We start from the raw sequence: 20,121 nt of genomic DNA, 5'->3' as shown, positions 1-20,121 counted from the left end.
ATGGAGTGTTTGTCCTGTGTCTGGCTTATTTCACTTAACCTAATGTCCTCAAGGTCCATCCATGTGTTCACACAGTTCAGAATTTCCTTCTTTTTAAGGCTGAATATGCCATTGTATGTACCACAGTTTCTTTCTCCATTCATCTGTCAATGGACATTTAAGTTGCCTCCATGTCTTGGCTATTGTGCTAGAAACTTTACACACACATCTCCCATCCTGAAACTCCCACCGGACAGAGAACATGATGGACATCTGCTGGTTTTCCTTGCACAGCTTTATCTTTCACCGACAGGGGAGCCATGCCACAGGGGAAATCATGTGACCCAAGCCTGACCACAGTGATTGGCTCTGGGATGGGCACATAACCAAGTTGGGCCAATCAGAATCGTTCTTGTGCCTTTTTTTTTTTGCCAGAATTATAGGAAAAGAGCCCCCGCTCTTGCCACTGGATTTGCTGAGCTAGTGACCACTGTGAACACACGTGGAAGGTGCTTGAGGGAGATAAGGAGCCCCTGTGACAATGCTTGAGTTCTGCATGCAGCTCTGGGGATCTCAGATCTATCTCTTGGATTTTAGTTAAAGGAACAGTAAGTTATTTGTCTGTTTAAGCCAATGTGCCTTGTGTGTCTGTTGCTTCTAACTGACAGAGTGAATAATACTGACACATAGTTTTCTCCTCATGGTGTCTGGCTCTGGGTTGGGCAATTTGCATGTATTCTCACATAGGGTCCTTATAATCACCTGGTGAGGTATTCTGTTTTACAGATAGGAAAACCAAGGCTCAGAGGAGTGAGGGACCCTGGTGCAGACAATACTGCCAGTATGTGCTCAGGGATTCAAACCTGGTCTAATGATGTCTTGGTGGCTTATCAAATTCAACTGGTCCAAAGCTGAATTTGAGAGCCTCCCCTCAAGTCTGATTTCCCCCAGGGCCCCCCACCTCAGGGATAGCACCTCCTTCAGTCTGGTGAGGCTAACCAGAAACCAGGTGTCATCCCTGACCCCTCCCAGCCTCACCCAAGCCTCACTAAGTCCTATCCATCAACCTGCTCGGCAGCCCTGGAAGCAAGCAGTTTACTCCTTTCCCCGTTCACCTCTCCACCCCTACCCAAGCTGTCCTCATTTCTCAAATCCTCCGCCTTTTAGAGCCGCCTCCCACATGGTTCACCTATATACACTCCTACTACGTACACTCTTGCCCCCTCCTCCAATATGGCTCCTCTTGGCATCCAGAGGAATTGGCTCAAAATGCCAATCTGGTCATAAAGCGTTGCTGGGAGAGCCTGCGTTTATTGATCTGATGGCACACATTTGCCTCTGGGGACGTTTTGAGAATCATGCAACCCCTTGGTCCAACGTGGCTTTCAGGAACAAAGTCAGCAAGGCCGAGAGCTGGGGAGGACACAGTCCCCTGCATCCTCAGCCGCTCCATCATTTATTCCACAAAGCATTGCAAAGCACCTCCCGGGCACCCCTCCCCTGTGCTGGGGCTCCAGAGACAACAAACAGCAGCCTGAGCAAAGCTCACAGGGCGTTCGCTGAGGGCTGGGCCCTGCACTCCGGGCTTCACATCCACACGCTCTCTTGCTCCTTTGGTAATTCTATGAAGCAGTGACTATTATTATTATTTTTGGCCGCATTGGGTCTTCATTGCTGTGCACGGGCTTTCTCTAGTTGCGGCGAGCGGGGGCTACTCTTCGTTGCGGTGTGCCGGCTTCTCACTGGGGTGCCTTCTCTCTTGGTGGAGCACAGGCTCTAGGCGCGCAGGCTTAAGTAGTTGTGGCACGTGGGCTCAGTAGTTGTGGCACACAGGCTTAGTTGCTCCGCGGCATGTGGGATCTTCCTGGACCAGGGATCGAACCCGTGTCCCCTGCATTGGCAGGTGGATTCTTAACTAGTGGGCCACCAGGGAAGTCCTGCAGTGACTATTACTAATCCCACCTTACAGATGAGAAGAAAAAGATCCCTGTTTTCATGAAGCTTATATGCTAGTAAGGGAGACCAACAAAATGTTAAACACACACACACACACACACACGACATAACTCAGGGAGTGAGGAACCAAAGGTAATTCTTGGAGGCTGAGTCCAGAGGCTCCCAGGCGCCTCCATCTCAACTCACAGTCTATAATGTGTGCAGGGCCCAGAGCAAGAGCCCATGTATACTATATGTCTACAGATTTAAAGTTAGATATCAAGCTAAGAAACCGTGTAAATAAAATATGTTCTAGCCTCCATCTTTAAGGAACACACCTTCACCACGACCCGGAAGGCCAGATCTGAACTCAGAACTCTCCCAGAATCCTTGGAGTTCCACAGACCACCCGCTTCTCTCCCCACACTCTCCACTCTGCCTTGAGGGGCCTGTGAACATACCCCAGGCTAAAAGTCCAAGTTCTGTCCTAAGCCCCACAGATGCCTGCCCCTGAGCCCCCCTTAGGTTTAGGGGTGCACACACTGGAAGCCAGCCTGCCCTCAGCAGGGCAGAGCTAGGGGAGACACCTGAGCAGCCTTTGGAAATGGCTCAGTGCTGCTGAGGAAGGGAGTTCCAGAGTTCTGGACACCTAGGACTTGGCCCAGAAGTGGGGAGTCGTGGGGACCATGTGGGTGTATCTCCCTGGCTCCACGGCTCCTTGCCTTGTGGGAAGGGGCCCGGCTGGAGAAGGACCAGCGTGGGCCCCTCCAAGTCATAGGGCCAGACCTGCCCGAGTGTAAAGGCAGTGTTGCTCTGCTCACAGCCTTCTGGTTTCTACTGTGGAACCCTTGCTATCTGCATCCTGACCCTCCCCGATCCCTACCTGTCTGCCTCTGCCTTACCTCCTGTACTGGGTTGCATCATGCTGCCCCCAGTTCATGTCCACCCAGAGCCTCAGAATGTGACCTTGTTTGGAAATAGGGTCTTGGCAGATGTCACCAAGATGAGGTCATACTAGATTAGGGTGGGCCCTAAACCCAATGACTGACATCCTTAGAAGAGGAGAGGACACACAGGGAGAAGGCCACGGGAAGGTGGAGGCAGAGACTGGAGGGATGCTGCCACAAGCCAGGGACACCAAGGGTTATGGGAAGCTACCAGAAGCTGGAAGAGGCAAGGGAGGATTCTTCCCTACAGCCCTTGGAGGGGGCACAGCCCTCCTGACACCCTGATTTCAGATTTCTCGCCTCTGTGAGGGGGTAAATTTCTGTTGTCTTATACCACCAGGTTTGTGGTGATCCGTTATGGCAGCCCGAGGAAGTTCACACACCTCCCTGCCCATCCACCCCCCAACCTCTCCCACATCCGGCCTCAGGCTGGTGTAGGAAAAAATGTCACTAGCAGGTCCCTCTCACAATTCACCTGGCCAATCCCAGAGGCAAAATGTTCTTAAACACCATCTTTTCCAGGACGATTTTCTGCACCCTTGCCCGTGGCAGCCCTGGGGACAGGCTCTGGCTCCAGGGGGATGTGTCAGGTCCCTGAAGCAGGACCTAGAAGGAGGCGGGCTCTGCTCTGGGACAGCCAGCTGGGGAGCCCCTCACCACCGTCCATCCCAGCCTCACCCACACTGGCCAGCACCTGGGGGAATGTATGTCAACAAACCCCCCTGGGCTGCAACTACATGTGGTTTTTTGCTCAGCGTTCAAGTGGGAAGCTTGGCTGTGTTTGTCACAGTGTTAGGGTTTGGTTACATTTAACCAAGGCCGAGGAGGTGTGTGTGTGTGTGTGAGAGAGACAGAAAGAGAAAGTGTGCATGAAGCCTGCTGTAGGACTGCCTGACCTTCCCCACTTCCCAAATACAGATGACAAAAACGTAAACTGAGCAAGAGGGCAGGACTCTCTAGAAATCAGTGTTTGAATTCAACAGCAAAGAGCTGCTGTTTATTCTGAACTTCATGAAATGAGATGACTTCTCACCTCCAGATAAGTCATCAGGGTTACATATTGTTTGCATATCAAAAGCCATTTGTCTGTTCATCCACCTATCCATCCACCCCTCCATATCCATCCATCCTTCCATCCATCCATCCATTCGTCCGTCCATCTACCCACCCATCTATCTGTCCATCTACCTGTCCATCCATCTATCCACCCATCCATCCATCTATCCACCCACCCATCCACCCACCCATCCATCCATCCATCATTTGCTAAGTTCCCACTATAAACACTGTAATAACATTAACAGCAATAATAACAGTTTCTATTCAATGGGCACTTTCAATGAGAGAGGCTGTGTGCTAAGCACTTTGTGTGCATCATGTTTCATTCTCACAAATAATTCTATAAAATAGATGCCAATAGACCCAGTTCACAGAGGGGGTAAAGTAAGGCCCAGAGAGGTTAAGTTTCTTGCCTAAGGCTTTACAGCCTACTATGGAAGATCAAATATGGCCAGAAATTCCCTGTTGCTCTTCCCACCAAGAGGCAGATTCTATTTCTCCACTCTCCTAAATCCAGGCTAGCCTCATGACTTGCTTTGACTAATAGAATGCACCAGAAGTAGTGTTGTTCAAGCCCCAAGCTCTGGCCTCAAGAAGCCTGGAAACTTCTGTCTTTGCTGACCTGAAACCTCCACAAAAGGAAGCAGGTCTCACCCACTGGAAGATGAGAGGTCAACTGAGGCCACCCAGCCAACAGCCAGCACCAGCTGCCACACATGAGAGGGAGGCCATCTGGACCTTCCAGCTTGGCTGACCCTCCTGCTGAGGGAACCCAGTCAAAACCAACAGATGAGGCACTAAGCTAATCACAGAATCATGAAAAGTAATAAATTGTTGTTTTTAAGCCATTATGTTTTGGGGGGTGTTTGTCACATAGCCAAGGCTAACTAAGACATATTGTAAGAGGTGAAGCCAAGGTTCTAACCCAGGTCTCCCATTTCTAGAATCTGGGCCTCTCAGAGGCAGAGACTGTGACCACAGAGCTGAAGAGGATGTAGCCCCTGATTGTGGGGGCCTCGGGGAACACACACTCCAACAAAGACCCTGCTGGGTCATCCATGTGAAGGAAGGCGTAGGTTCCTGGGACACTGACTTACGTGTTTCACTTATACAGCAACCAAGTGCTGCACACCTACCAGGTGACAGGCACTATACTAGGTGCTGGGTACGTGGCAGCAAGCAACAGATCTCTGATCTCAGGAAGCTCGAAATTTAGGGAAGAAGACAGACAAAAGTAAACCAGTAACCAAGCCATGACAAGTTGTGAAAAATGTTGTGAAAGAAACCAAGAGGCCCTGAGGAGAGAAAATAATGGAATGAAGTGACTTTAGATCCGGTGATCAGGAAAGATTTCTCCACGAAGGTGATGTTTAAGCTGAATCCACCAGAATGGCAGAGAGACATGCAAAGAGTTACAGGGAAAATAATCCAAGTTGAAGCAACTGCATGAGCAAAGGTCCTGAGGAAGGATGGAGAACTGGAATTCCTAGTAAGGTGGGAGCAGAGTGGGTGAGGAGGAGAGTGGCTGAAGACAAAGAAGGAAGTGTGGGTCAGGCCAGATCATGCAGCCTTGGAGGCTGTCTTAGTCCCTTTGGGCTGCTAGAACCAAAATACCACAGACTGGGTGCTTTATAAACAAGTACATTTATTTCTCACAGTTCTGGAGGCTGGGAGTCCAAGGTCAAGGTGCTGGCCAATTGGTGTCTGCTGAGGACATGCTTCTTGTTCATAGATGGCCATGTTTTTACTGTATCCTCACATGGCAGAAAGGGAAAGGAACTCTGTGGGTCACTTTTATAAGGGCACTAATCCCATTGGTGGGGGCTCACCCTCATGGCCTAATCACCTCCCCAAAGGCCCACCTCCAAGTAGCATCACACTGAGGATTTGGTTTCAACATATGAATTTTCAGGGGACACAAACATTCAGTCTAAAGCAGAAGTTATGAGAAACAACTGGAAATTTTCTCTAAGTGTGATGGGACAGCAATAGGAAGTTTTGAGCAGAAGAGGAACATGATTTTATTTAGATTTCAATAGACACCTCTACTGTGTGGATGACAGATTGAAGGGAGGTCATGGAAAGGGGGACATTCACAAAGATGTCCCTGCAGTTGTCCAGGAAGACATGTCTGGGGCGGTGGCTGTGGAGTTGAAGAAGAGATTTGAGATGTGTTCTGCAAAAAGACTTGATAAGACTTAGAGATTGGATTTGGCATAAAAAGAAGTATCCAATTTAGCTTGAGCTTCCCAGAAGCAGATGCTGAGACAAGGATTAAAGCAGTAGAAGTAATCTGTGTACGAGGGGATCTGAGGTAGCCTAGGTGGGGAGGGGGAAGGGAGACAGGAAAGGAAAACAGTGGGGGTGTGTCACAAAGCACATTACTTCTGTGGGCAGCCAGTGCTCATTCCCACTGAGGAGCCTGGGGGAGATGATGTTGAACATATACCCTAGCATGGATCCATCTGAGAGGTGAGGGAACTGGGGTATTTATACACCAGATCTCTCCAGTCACTGGTTGAGAGCTGGTTGTCACTGTTTACAGTAGTGACAAAATACCTTATTTCCCCATATGGTTTCTAACTATAACTAGATGTTTCCAACCACTCTTGACATAATTAAGTTCTCACTTTGCCCCATCTGGAGGTGAGCAGGTTGGCGTGGTTCTCACATGCGACCCAGCCCCCTTCACACTGTAGATATCCAGAACCATTTTCTGCAGCAGATATAGGTGCTCCCACCCAACCCCTAGATAGGCAACTCTGTTTGTTCCTCCTAACCCACTGTGGCCCCTCAAACATGGTACCTGGATAATGTGATGTAAGACCCTCCTCTGTCTCCAGGCACCAACTCTGATATTTGCCAGCTGTGCCCCCTTGGGCAAGTCACTCCACCTCCCTGAGTCTCAGTTTCTTCATCCAAATGATCAAGGTGATAAATGCACCCACCCCATCGTGTTCATTAAGGTCTCTGAGTGCCGAGTGCCGAGTGCCGAATGCAGCCCCAGGTGCAGAGAACCCACCAGGTAAATGCAGCCACTACTGCTGCTAGCAGAGAACCTAGTTTGGTACAATTATAAAAACATGTTTTATTGGATTTTCCTTCCAAGCTACAGAGGTAATATATGTTCCTTACAACAACCCAACCCACAGAGGTGAACAGAGAAAAAGCCAGATCTCCTCCTGTGCCTTTAGTCTAACCGTACAAGCCCCTTCCACACACCCCACATGTCCCTAGAGGAGGTAACAGTGGGCATTTTTCCTTCCAAATCTTTCTTTGCAGAGTCATCCATTTGCCTATGTGTGGCTTATTTCTTTCATTTGTGCAGCTATGAGCTAATTCCATTCATATTTTCCCAGGCCAGTACAATAGAAATCAATCCTGCTCTTTTTAGCAGCTTCCTAATATTCCTCGTTGGTGATATTGCAAGCTATTGCCCCTCCCCCCTCCACCAATAGCTATTTAGGGTGTTTCCAGCGCTTCACTCAGCCAGCCATAGTGCACTGACCCCCCCTCCCCCGCATCCACCTCTTCATTTCTATGGGAGAGGTTCCCTAGAGTGAGGTTAGTGGGGTCAATGGACACAGTTTTGTTTTAATAAAAACGTGCTGCTCAAAGTGTGTTGAGTGACTGAATGACGGTGGGCAGCCCCAAAGTTATTCTGCTCTCTCCAGAAGCCTACTAGGGTCCTGATGTTCTCAGCAGGGCAGACGTCCACTCCAGCCAACAAAAGGGACATGGTTTCACCCACCAGGAGGAAAAAGAAAGCTCTACATCCTACTTTTGGAGCTTAAGAAAGACCTGGGCAAGTAGGAAGAACCACAAGCACAGGTGGGCACTGGAGGCGACCCCTGTTCTGGATTTTCATGGGGCATCACTTCCCGACATAAGGCTGGATTCATGGCTGTCTCCAAGCTGGCACAAATGAAGACAAATGTCACCCTCGTTCCTTGCCTGTGCTCCAGGGGACAGGCGGTGGCTCCAGTGGCAAAAGAAACAAGATTAGGAGGCAGCAGAGGGCTGCCTGCCCCGGGGAACCAAGTGGTCAGAGAAGCCTCCAGACAAGAATTCCTTGACCTAAGGAGCCAGAAGGCCTGGTGCAGGCTGAGCCCCTGGAGCACGTGATGCATAAGGTTCCACAGCTCACTGGCAGGGAAGGGATCTCATCCCTCGTTTGATAAATGAGAGACTGAGGCGTGACCTCAGGCAAGTTGCTGGATGTGTCTTTATTCCTGTAAAGTGGGGATAATAATAGTGTGTCCAGCCCTCCCGGGTTTGCTGTGAGGATTCAGCAAGAGGTGGTGGGTTGCAGCTGGTGCTCAGGGCTCCCGCGCACCTCTCTCCCCACCTCCACTCTGCCATCTTCCCTGTGGACCATCCATGAGCCTCTGGGATCCTTGATCTTCTTGGCTCCAGCGTGCCACCCTTCTCCCCATCCCAGCCACCTACCCCTGGGGTTAATCCCTACTCCCACCATCGCCAGTAACTGCATGTTCTACGCCCTCACCAATAACTCCACCTCCACCCTCTCTAACTGCCCCACCCTGACTTCTGTACCACTTCCCTTACTGCAGGACCCTCAGCCCCCAGAACAGCGGCTGACACGTAGTAGAGCCACAATAAAGATCTGTCAGATGGATGAATAAATGAACAAATGGACAAAGGTTTGGCAGCTACTACCAGTAACTAAGAATTGTTGTAATACTAGGCACACATTCCTGTAGGAAAACGAGGGAGAGGTTCATTAGAAAGGGGGTAAGGCTTCCTGGAGAGTCAGAATGAAGTGACACAGACAAAGCCTGTAGCGGAAGAGGTATTTAATGCCCGCACCGTCATGTATTTATTCATTCAAAACACATGAGTTGCAGGTGAGCAAAATAAACCCAGAGCCTCCCCCAGGAAGCCGGGAAGACAAGGACATGAGCCATCCAAGGACCGAGAAGGTGGTCAGGGAGCTGAGAGGCAGCAGGGGTAACACTGAAAATATCTGACCTTGACGCCACAGATACCTATCAGAGTGTGCACCGTCACTGTCCTGGGGCCTGCCCCATGCTGAGCACTAACCCTTTGGTGCTGGTCATGGGAGCTCCAGGGGTGGGGCCAGGGTGGTTGGGGTGATGGGGGTGCTCTGGGAGATCTCTGGGCTGCAGCTATTTGCTGAGTCTGGAAGTGTTTCAGTATTTCAATATCAACAAGAGTGACCCAAGAGAATCACGCTTGGGTGACGCAGGAGAGCGCCAGGTGGAAGGACCGCCTTGGGCAAAGGCTTTACGCCAGGTGCCTCTAGCTAGCTGGTCAGCTGGGCCCTGGAGGAGACCCAGACCTCCTGGCTCTGGTGCTTAGTCCAGGGCCCCCTCCCTGGTTGGCGCTTGGTGTTGCCCTGGCACGGGCTTTGTGGGGTCAGCCATAACCTCCCTGGGAGGTTTATTCTGGGGGTGATGGGCACGAATAGCTGAGGCCCTCAGAGGGTAGGCTGCTCTGGGAGTGCCCATGTGCCTCCTAGGGGTCCCCTGGAGGGATATCCCTGGCGCTCTCTGTCTACCCAGGGTGAGGTGGGAAGGAGACTTCCTGGACTCCCACGGCTACCAACGTCCCCCCAGACATCCATCTAAGGGACAAATGGCTCAGGGAGGAGGGACGAAGAGGTGGAGGGGACCCAATCCTCCACCCTGGCGTGGGGTCGGGCCCCTGCTTCACACTGAATGGCCAATTTCCCAGTGTCAGCGCTGAGGATGGAGCCGGGAGGCTCACTCCTCACACCCAGAGGCCCAGGGCTGGGGTTGGGGCCCGGCTGGAGGACCCGAGGGGCGGCTTGGCAGGGAGTGGGCTCCCTTTTCACAGTCCTGGGGGCTAACTTCCAGCGCATCTTCCAAACAAGCCCTCTTCTCCTGGTCACCCGGACGCCCTCACCTGCCCAGCCTCCCACTGCCCTCCCTAAAGCCACCTCCACCCCGCAGGCTACCAGGAGCTCCATCCCCCGGCCCTCCTCTCAGAGCTGGGCTCCTCAAGGCCTGCATGCCCTTGGCCTCCTCTCCCACCGCGTCCTCCGCCCAGGCCTTTGCCTCTGCCCGGAGCTCTGGCTCCCGTGCTCTCCACGTGGCTCCTGTTTCTGTCCTTCGGGGCTGGGCTCGAATGGGACCTGCTCAGAGAGGCCTGTATGAGCCTGTCTCGGGGGATCCCTCACCCCTCATCTTGCTGTCCTTTTTTCACAGCGCTTTGCTCTCTTTGAAATGACCTTGAAGCGTCCCTGCCTCTTCCTCTCATCCTCTAACCTCTACACGGGCTGTGCTGAGTGTCCCCTGGGAGATTTTGAACGTCAGGAGCACAGGGGCTCAGCCAGCCTTTTAGCTGCACCATCCCCGGACTTAGCACAGCGCCTGCATGCAGTCGGTGCTCAGCATTTGCTGGAACCAAAGGAAAAACCATTGCACGGCTGCTGTGAGGAGGGACCAGGGGCTTCGCGCTTGACCTCCAGGTCACGGCCTTGACCTGTGTCCTTGACTCTTCCTCTAATCCACAGTACACACTGAGTGACCTCCAGGTCCCTGGGTTGCTGCCACCCCACCGTGATGCAGTACCTCTCAGAGTGTTGTGATATCATGGTTGTCTCACTGGTCCCGCCCCCATCCAACAACCCCCAGAAGGCAGAGGAGGGTGACCCTGGTGGAGAGGAGGTGATGGTGTAGGGGGAGGAAAGCAAAGCACATGTGTCCTGTGACCAGGCAGCCAAGGTCACTGAGGACCATCAGGAACACTGGGATGACTTGTTTTGTTTGTTTGTCGATTTGGCTGTGCCGCGCGGCTTGTGGGATCTTCGTTCCCCAACCAGGGATTGAACCCATGCCCTCAGCAGTGAGAGTGCAGAGTCCTAACCACTGGACCACCAGGGAATTCGCTGGGATGATGTGGAAAGGCCAGGGACCACCAAGGGTGGCCCGCAATGGGATGGGAACTGGCCGCCTTCTCCGGGCCTCTGTCACTTAAGGCCAGCTTCTTGGTGGCTGCTACTCACACCCACACGTAGAGCTCCAACCCAGCAAAGTGACTGTCCAGACCCTGCCCTCCTTGTCCTCACACAGAATGCTCCAGCCATGCACAATGCCACAATCATTCATTCAATTATTTATTGAGCATCTACTCTACACTTCCCAGGTCACGGGAATACAACGGTGAGCAGATGAGGCCCTGCCCTCCAGCTCTCACGGTGGTGGCAGTCCGAATAACGGCCTCCCAAGGATACCCACAACCTAATCCCTGGAACCTGTGTATATGTTACCTTACGTGGTAAAAGGGACTTTGCCGATGTGAGTAAATTAGGGATCTTGAGGTGGGAGGTTATCCTGGATAATCTGGGCCCAGCCTAATCACAGGTCCTTTTAGGAGGGAGGCAAGAGGGTCAGAGTCAGAGAGAGAAGATGTGATGATGGAAGCAGAGGTCACAGGGAAGAGAAGATGCAGCACTGCTGGCTTTGAAGATGGAGGAAGGGGCCGCGAGCCAAGGAATGCAGGCGGCCTCCAGAGGCTGGGAAAGGAGGGATGAGGATTCTGCCTGACAGCTTCCGGAAGAAACACGGCCCTGCAGCCCCATGTTAGACTTCAGACTCCAGAACTGTAAGATAATAAAAGCTGTGCTGTTATAAGCCCTCGGCCTGGTGGTAAAAGTTATTAAGAATTTCAAAATGATGACATCAGGGCATTCAACCAAGAGTGGGGCCCTTGAGAGCAAGGGGCTGTGAACCAGTGAATACAAAGGATGCCCACCCACATGCCCTGAATCCCACGCAGAACTTATTCATCACAACAGTGAGATGGGCCGAGAAGTGAAAGCACAGGGGCCCCTGAGGGCCTGTGGCAGTGAAGGGGACCCAGGCAGGGAGTCAGGAGAGCTCTTGAGGGGCTAATACTTGCTTTGAACCAGATTAAGGGAAGGAGGTGAGTAAGAGCAGCTCCAGGTTGGGGAAAACAGATGTAAAGGCCAGGAGGCTGGGAAGGGCTTGCTTTCCTGCTTCCTCCCCCAGAGATAGCTGTTCCCTCCTCCTTTCCTTCTCCGAGACTCAGCCTTCCTGTTCTCTGGGAGGCCTTTCCCTAATTTCCTAAGCTGGACTCAGCACCTCCCTTCTCTGATTATAGCATTTGGCCCCCATTCATTTGGATGTTTGTAAATAAACTTTATTTTGGAGACATTTTGGATTGACAGAAGAGTCGCAAAGATAGTACAGAGGTTCCCGCACACGCTTCACCCGGCTTCCCCTAATGCTAACATCTCACGTGACTTAGCTTTTGTCAAAACTAAGCCGTTAATATCAGTACATTATTATAACTACATACACTCCAGACTTTATTCGGATTTCCCTCGTTTTTCCACGAATGCCCTTTTTTCTGTTCCAGGACCCAATCCAGGACACCATGTCACATTCAGGTCCCCTCCCCACCCTAAAAATTAACACCTGAATGTTAGACGTGCCAAGCCTTTCATGTGCTTGACCTTAATGAATTCTCACCATCATCACCTCCCACATTTTGCAGATGAGGAAACTGAGGCCTGGAAATGTTAAGTAAGTAGAAGTCCTTGAAGTATCACCCTGTCCCCCTGCAAAATCTGGGTCCTATTTCACCATCCCCAATCCCCCCAACCATGTTTACCCAGGCCTGCTCTCTACGCTATTCCAGGCCTTCCCAAACTTGAATCACGTAAGATTTTTCCTCCGGTACTCTTTCTTTGCTTAATATTTTTCTTGAAACCAACTCATTTTTTTTAAACCAAAAAAAAAAAAAATTCTTAAAGGACTCAGAACACATCTATCACAATGGAAAGTCTGGGCTATTGGCCATAGGTAGCAGGTAGCTGTGCAAATAGAGATGATGAAGATGAAATGATTTATAAATTCCAGCAGATGCTGGTGTCCAGGCTCTGGGCGAGTGAAGCCTCAGCACAAGACCCTCTCCCTGAGTGATGTGAGGGATGGAGCACCCTCACTGTTCCAGTCAAGACCTGGAGCCTGTCTACAGGGGTTACTGGCTGCTAGGGAAACCCAGGTGAGTCAACATAAGCACAAGGCAGTGAGGAAGGGACCCAGCAGAGGTTAACACTAAACAGTGTTAACAGTTATTAAGCACCGACTGCATGCCAGGCGCTGTGCACTGTTTCACTGAAGTCCTCCAAAAGTTGGTCCTCTTCATTATCCCCATTTCACAGATGCAGAAATTGAGGCTCAGGGAAGTTACATAGCGAGCCCACAGACACACAGAAGGAAGCGGGACTTGAATGATTTCACTTGCCGAATCCTGCCATTTCTACGTCTAAGCATCTCTCTTATCGGCTGCCTTAAAGTCTCTCCCCAAGATAATTAGAACATGAGGCTGGGTTGTCAATTCCCATTCGTTAAACACCCACCTGTGCATCTGACAGACACTGTGTCATGTGAGCCTTGGGAAATCCCTGAGCAGAGGTGGTGTGGCTTTCCTCAGTTTACAGATTAGGCAACCAAGACAAAGAGAAGCAGAGTATCTTGCCTAATGTCACGAAGGCAGAAAGTGATGTGACCAGGACTCCACCCCAGACTGGCTTTAGTTGAGAGGCCTTAGTCACACATCTGGGAGTGCTTGGCACTTACCAGAACTGAGGATGGTCACAAAAGAGCTTCTGAGAATCTAATGACCCCAGATCAAGCACAGGTAGCTTTAGGCAAATCACTGTAGGAAAATGTATCCCCCCCATCACGCCCCCACCGAAAGGTAAATTAGGGAGTATTTGACTTACAAAAGTCTCAATCCTCTGGGCATTTTCTCCTTTTCCTTTTTTTCTAAGCAAAGAGCCTGCCCTTGCTCATGGCCTCCAGGAGAAGTACAATGGTGCTTCCGGAACACTTTCTGGGTTTTTACATAAAGGCTTTGGCTTGCAAACAGGCCAGCTACAGCCTGATTTGGGCTTTTTTGTGTGTGTTTTTGTTTTTTAATGTGGTAAGAGCACTTAACATGAGATCTACCTCTTAACAAATGTTTAAGTGCACAATACATTATTATTAACTACAGGCACTATGTTATATAGCAGATCTCTCCAATTTATTCATCTCGCACGGCTGAAACTTTATACGCACTGGACAGCAACTCCCACTTTCCCCATCACCCTAGCCCCTGGCAACCATCCCTCTGCTTCTGTGAGTTTGACTATTTTAGATTCCTCATATAAGTGGGTCATGCAGTATCTATCTCTCTGTAACTGGCTTATTTCATTCAACATGTCTTCCAGGTTCATCCACGGTGTCACATACAGCAGGATTCCCTTCTTTTCTAAGGCTGAATAATATTCCACTGTACGTATATTCCACATTTTCTTAATCTAGCCATCTGTCAGTGAACGCTTACGTTGTTTCCGTATATTGACTGTTGGGAATAATGCTGCAACAAACATGGGGCTGCAGATAGCTCTTCGAGATCCTGATTTCAATCCCTTTGGATATATACACAGAAGTGGAATTGCTGGGTCATGTGGCACTTCCAGTTTTGTTTTGTTTTTTAGTTTTCATTGGAGTATAGTTGATTTACAATGTTGTGTTAGTTTCAGGTGTATAGCAAAGTGAATCAGTTATACATATATCCACTCTTTTTTAGATTTTTTTCCCACATAGGCCATTACAGAGTATTAAGTAGAGCTCCGTGTGCTATACAGTAGGTGCTTATTAGTCATCTATTTTATACACAGTAGTGTGATAGGTCAATCCCAATCTCCCTGTTTTTCATTTTTTGAACTGTTTCCCAAGTTGATTGCTTCTTTTGCTATGCTATTTTTGTAAATAAAGTTTTATTGGAACATAGCCATGCCCGTTTGCTTATGTATTGTCTGGGGCTGCTCTTGACCCACAGGGGCGGAGTTGAGTTTTTGCTACAGAGATTATACTACGGCCTGTAAAGCTTGAAATATTTACTATCTGGTGCTTTAAAGGAAGTTTGCCAACCCCTGTTCTAGCCCTCTGGGCCTCCAGGGAATTGAGGCCAGGCCACCATGTTTGGACCAGGAACATGTTGGGAGCAACAGGATAAAGATTATGCTGAGTAGAGGAAGAAGAAGAAGAAGGGACACCCATTCTGATTCCTGAGTATCAGAGAGACCACAAGAGAGAAAACGGATGACCCTGACCACAAGGTCCTGTTCCAAGCAGCTCCAAACCTCCAGATCTCAAGGGGCCACTGACGTGCCCCGTGCATCACAGTGTGCACTCCCACAGGTGGGTTAGCCCTGACAAACCGAGGCTAAACTTTCCCGCCAGCCTGGCAGGATGGAGGCATCAACAGGAATGGAACGAATTTATACAAAACTCAAATTCCAAGACACCTGAGTCTGGAGCTGTGTCTTACACGTCTACATGTAGTAGACAAGTCCACTTTATTTTTATTTATTTATTTTTTTTGCGGTATGCGGGCCTCTCACTGTTGTGGCCTCTCCCGTTGCGGAGCACAGGCTCCGGATGCGCAGGCTCAGCGGCCATGGCTCACGGGCCCAGCCGCTCCGCGGCATATGGGATCCTCCCGGACCGGGGCACGAACCCGTATCCCCTGCATTGGCAGGCGGACTCTCAACCACTGCGCCACCAGGGAGGCCCGACAAGTCCACTTTAAAGAGCAGTCACGTGACAGAAGCCACATTGACTTGGACTTCAGGACTGTCTCCACTGAGTAAAGGCAGGGACTTCCCTGGTCATCCAGTGGGTAAGACTCCACACTCCCAATGCAGGGGGCCCAGGTTTGATCCCTGGTCAGGGAACTAGATCCTGCATGCAGGCCACAACTAAGAGTTCGCATGCTGCAACTAAGAGTCCACATGCTGCAACAAAGAAGGCTGCATGCCGCAACTATGAGCCCGCATGCCGCAACTAAAGATCCCACATGCCACAACGAAGATCCCGCATGCTGCAACTAAGACCTGGCACAGCCTAAATAAATAAATAAATAAATTAATTATTATTATTATTATTTTTTTTTGCGGTACGTGGGCCTCTCACTGTTGTGGCCTCTCTCGTTGTGGAGCACAGGCTCCGGACGCGCAGGCTCAGCGGCCATGGCTCACGGGCCCAGCCGCTCCGCGGCATGTGGGATCTTCCTGGACCGGGGCACGAACCCACGTCCCCTGCATCGGCAAGCGGACTCTCAACCACTGCGCCACCAGGGAAGCCCAATAAATTATTTTTTTAAAAAAGGCAGACACACAAATGAGGGCACAGGTCCCCTGGTCCCTCCAAAGTGACAGCCAGCCTCACATCATCCTCAAGAGGAGGAGGCAGGAGGGCAATCACTCCCATTTCACAGGTGAACAAAGTGAGGCACAGGGGCTGTTTAGTCAATGAAACCATCCCCCAAAGCCATGGTGGGTAGAACCTTCTGGAAAAAACCCTCCCTGGGCAGGAGGTGAGAAGGCCTCTGACCCGAGGGCTGGAGTCTGGCTCACTCTGTGTTCACGGCTCAACTTTGGGCAGGCGGTGCCCTCTCTGCTGGCGTCCTCCATGCAGCATGAGGGCTGTGGGCAGTAGTGGGGTTCAATGCAAGAACTACACCCTGGGCTCCTCACACTTATGGTTCCCAGGAAGCAGAGCCAATGGGTCAGACAGGGCAGGAGGCCAGAGCCAGGGCACTCTCCACTCTGAGTCCCTATTCACAGCAGCCCAACCGGTCCTCACATGCTTGAACTCAACCCCTTTTCCCTGCTTCCCCGAAGATGCACACTCAGGACCCAGGGCTGTGAGATGTCCCCATGCTGCCTGCACTGAGCAAGGGGACGGGAAGCAGGAGACTGCACTGTCACTTAACAAGTGGCTGCCATCAGGCCAGGGCCCCTGTGGCAGAGGGAAGACACAGACACCAGAGAAAGAGGGCTCACAGCAGTGCTAGAGTTCACATCCTGCTTCCTGGGCCCTGTTCCAAACTGTGCTGCTTTCAGAAAGCCAACCCTCTGCCACCATCAACTCACTGTTGTTATTTGCTTACTGCATGCCAGGCACTGGGCACATTGATCTCATTTAATCCTCCCAACAGCCCAAAGTTGGAACTGCTATTACCCCCATTTCATGGATGAAGGAACTGAAACAGAGAGGTTGAGTAACTGCCCAAGGTCACACTGCTATCAGAGGCTGAAGTGAGATGCAATGGGACACCTGAGCCCAAGCTGCTGCTTTAAAATGTGCTTTGTTTCAAAGATGCTACTTCTTTTTTTAATTAGCAATTTTGAAAACTAGAAAGTTCACATGGGTCCCCAAAAAAGAAAACAGGCTATGAACAAATCTGTGTCCCTTCCCCTTCCCGTGTGCCCCAACCACTAAATTTCACCCCCACCTCCACAGGTAACGTTTAGTCATTCAGTGGTTAGCCACAGTTTCTTCATGCAAATATTAGCTGATACAAATATATACTCAGCCCTCCCTTTTTTTTTTTTTTTTTTGTGTGGTACACGGGCCTCTCACTGCTGTGGCCTCTTCCGTTGCGGAGCACAGGCTCCGGACGCGCAGGCTCAGCGGCTCCGTGGCATGTGGGATCCTCCCGGACCGGGGCATGAACCCGTGTCCCCTGCATCGGCGGGCGGACTCTCAACCACTGCGCCACCAGGGAAGCCCTGGGCCAGTGTCTTTAATCAGCCCCCTACTGATGGAGGGTTTAGGTTGTTTTCAGTATCTGGTTTTTACAAACAATGTTGCAAAGGATAACTGGTACATAAATAATGTCCCAGGAGTTCCAGTTTATTTGTAGGATTATTGCTGGGCAGCAGCCCAGCTGGGACAGAGGGTTTCTGCATTTGTCATATGGACAGATATTACCAAAGGAAAGACCAGGTTCCAAGTAAGGCACAGCTCAAACTCCAAAGCCCTCAGGCTGCGGGTCGGGTGGAGCAAAGGCCTAGCGAGGCACCATCTCCAGGGGCATGGTCCATGGCAGTGGGTGGGGCCCATGGCATTGGGCGGGGTCTGGAGGGCAGAAAGAAGAGCCCCTCCCCCTCGCCCCACCAACACTGGCTCTTCTAGTCCAGCCACCTTCTCACCTCACCCCCACCTGCCCCCTCTAAACCTTCCCGTGATGACTTAACCATCATGGCAGCGCACGGCCTTAAACGCGATGAAATAGCACACAGCTGCAACAGGTAAGGAGGCCAGCAGGGGAAGAGCACAAAGCTGTATTAAAAGGGGGCAAAACGGGGCTTCCCTGGTGGCGCAGTGGTTGAGAGTCCGCCTGCCGATGCAGGGGACACGGGTTCGTGACCCGGTCCGGGAAGATCCCGCATGCCGCGGAGCGGCTGGGCCTGTGAGCTATGGCTGCTGAGCCTGTGCGTCCGGAGCCTGTGCTCCGCAACGGGAGAGGCCACAACAGTGAGAGGCCCGCGTATCACAAAAAAAAAAAAAAAAGGGGGGCAAAACGGGAAAGCATGCTGGGAAGAGAGGCCCCCATCACCCCCGACCATTCCCCAGGGATGACCACGTGCAGTGGGGCAAGGTCTCATTTATTGGACTTTCCCTGACCAGCTGAACCATTAAACTAGGACACCGAGATGCCTGTCACCGTACCCTGGGCATTTCCTAATCAGGAGGGTATTCGTGGCAGCCCCGCCCTGTGCAGAAGTTTTCACGTGCATTATTCCAATGAAGGCTCCGAGCCACCCATGAGGTCAGTTCTATTATTACCTTCATCGTCCCTCCGGAAGGGGACACAGGTGAGGTAACGCCAAGCCACAAGCTCCAAAGAACGTCTGTTTGGATCATCAGAGCCACAAGCATAAGCAGGACATTTGAAGGGAGTGGGTAATGAGGCTAAAAATATGTATTTGGAACAGATTCTAAGGGCAGGCCAAATTCCTGTTCAAACCCCACCTCCTGTTACAATAGCTTTGGGTTCAGGGAAGGACTGGTGAGTAAGGGTTCCATCCCGGCTCTTCTTTTATGATACACATGGATTTATTATGCAATAAAGTTAACACATGCTTATGGCAGAAAATTTGGAACATCCGGGGAGAAAATGAAATTAATCCATAAACCCATCACCCAGGGGAAGCCTCTATTAACATCATGGTACAGTGGCTGCCACCCTCTGTTCTCGGCATGTGTGTAGATGTTAATGTGTTAACTGAAACAGAACACATGTGCAGAAAAATGCACGGATCATAAATGTATAGCTCAATTTTCAGAGTGAAAACTCCTGTGAAACAAGCATCCACATCAAGAAACAGAATGTGAGTGTTTTCGAAACAAAATCAGGATCCTCTGACATTGTGGGATGATTGTGTCCTCCCAGAAAGGTATGTCTGCGTCCTAAGCCCGGGTACCTGTGAATGTGGCCATATTTGGAAATACGGTGTTTGCTGATATAATCAGGTCAAGCTGAGGTCCCTGTGGATTAGGGTAGGCCCTGATCCAGTCACTGGGATCTGTATAAGAAGAGACACAGACAGAGGGGAGAAGACCCATGATGTGATGAAGGAGGGATGCAGCCACAAACCTAGGAACACCACGGATTGCCAGCGAACACCAGAAGCTAGAAGAGGCAAGGAAGGGTCCTTTCCTAGAGCCCTTCAGAGAGAGTGTGGTCCTGCCAGCATCTTAATTCAGACTTCTAGCCTCCAGAGCTCTGAGCAAAACAATTTCTGGGTTTTTTTGTTTTTATTTTTAATCTTTTTTTTAACATTGAACAGTATTTCTTCCAATTTCTGTTGTTTTAAGCCACCCTGTTTGTGACAGTATGTCATGGCAGCCCAAGGAAATGAATACATATGATGTATGCAGTTTAGTATTTTTTATGGTTATGGGAGTCATATGAATTCACCTTTCACCTCCAGCTCCTGGACGGATCTAAGAATGTCACCTCCTGCAGCCTGGTGACCATGGCAGACACATCAGATGACATCACCACCTAAAGCACTTCAGTGGCTCCCCCATGTCCCTGTGGTCTGGCTCCTGTACCCTCCCACCCCATCTCATACCTCACTCCGTTTGGCCACTCAGGCCACATTTTAGCCCTTCTCCTCTCTGTCTCTGTGGCTACAGGGCCTTAGTACATGCTGTGCCCTCTGCCAAAGATGCCTCTAATCTCCCCTCAACATGCTCTCGTCATCATCCTTCAGATTAAACTATTCCCTGCCTCCCTACATCATGTACCTTGTAACACTAGTGATCTCGGGACCTCTTCACATGGTGTTTGGGGGAGAGGCTTCCAGGGAACTGCCCCCGGG

The sequence above is a fragment of the Mesoplodon mirus genome, assembly GCF_964341445.2.
Source record: "Mesoplodon mirus genome assembly, chromosome: 15".
Lineage (NCBI taxonomy): Eukaryota > Metazoa > Chordata > Mammalia > Artiodactyla > Ziphiidae > Mesoplodon > Mesoplodon mirus.
Note: the sequence above shows the minus strand (reverse complement) of the source record.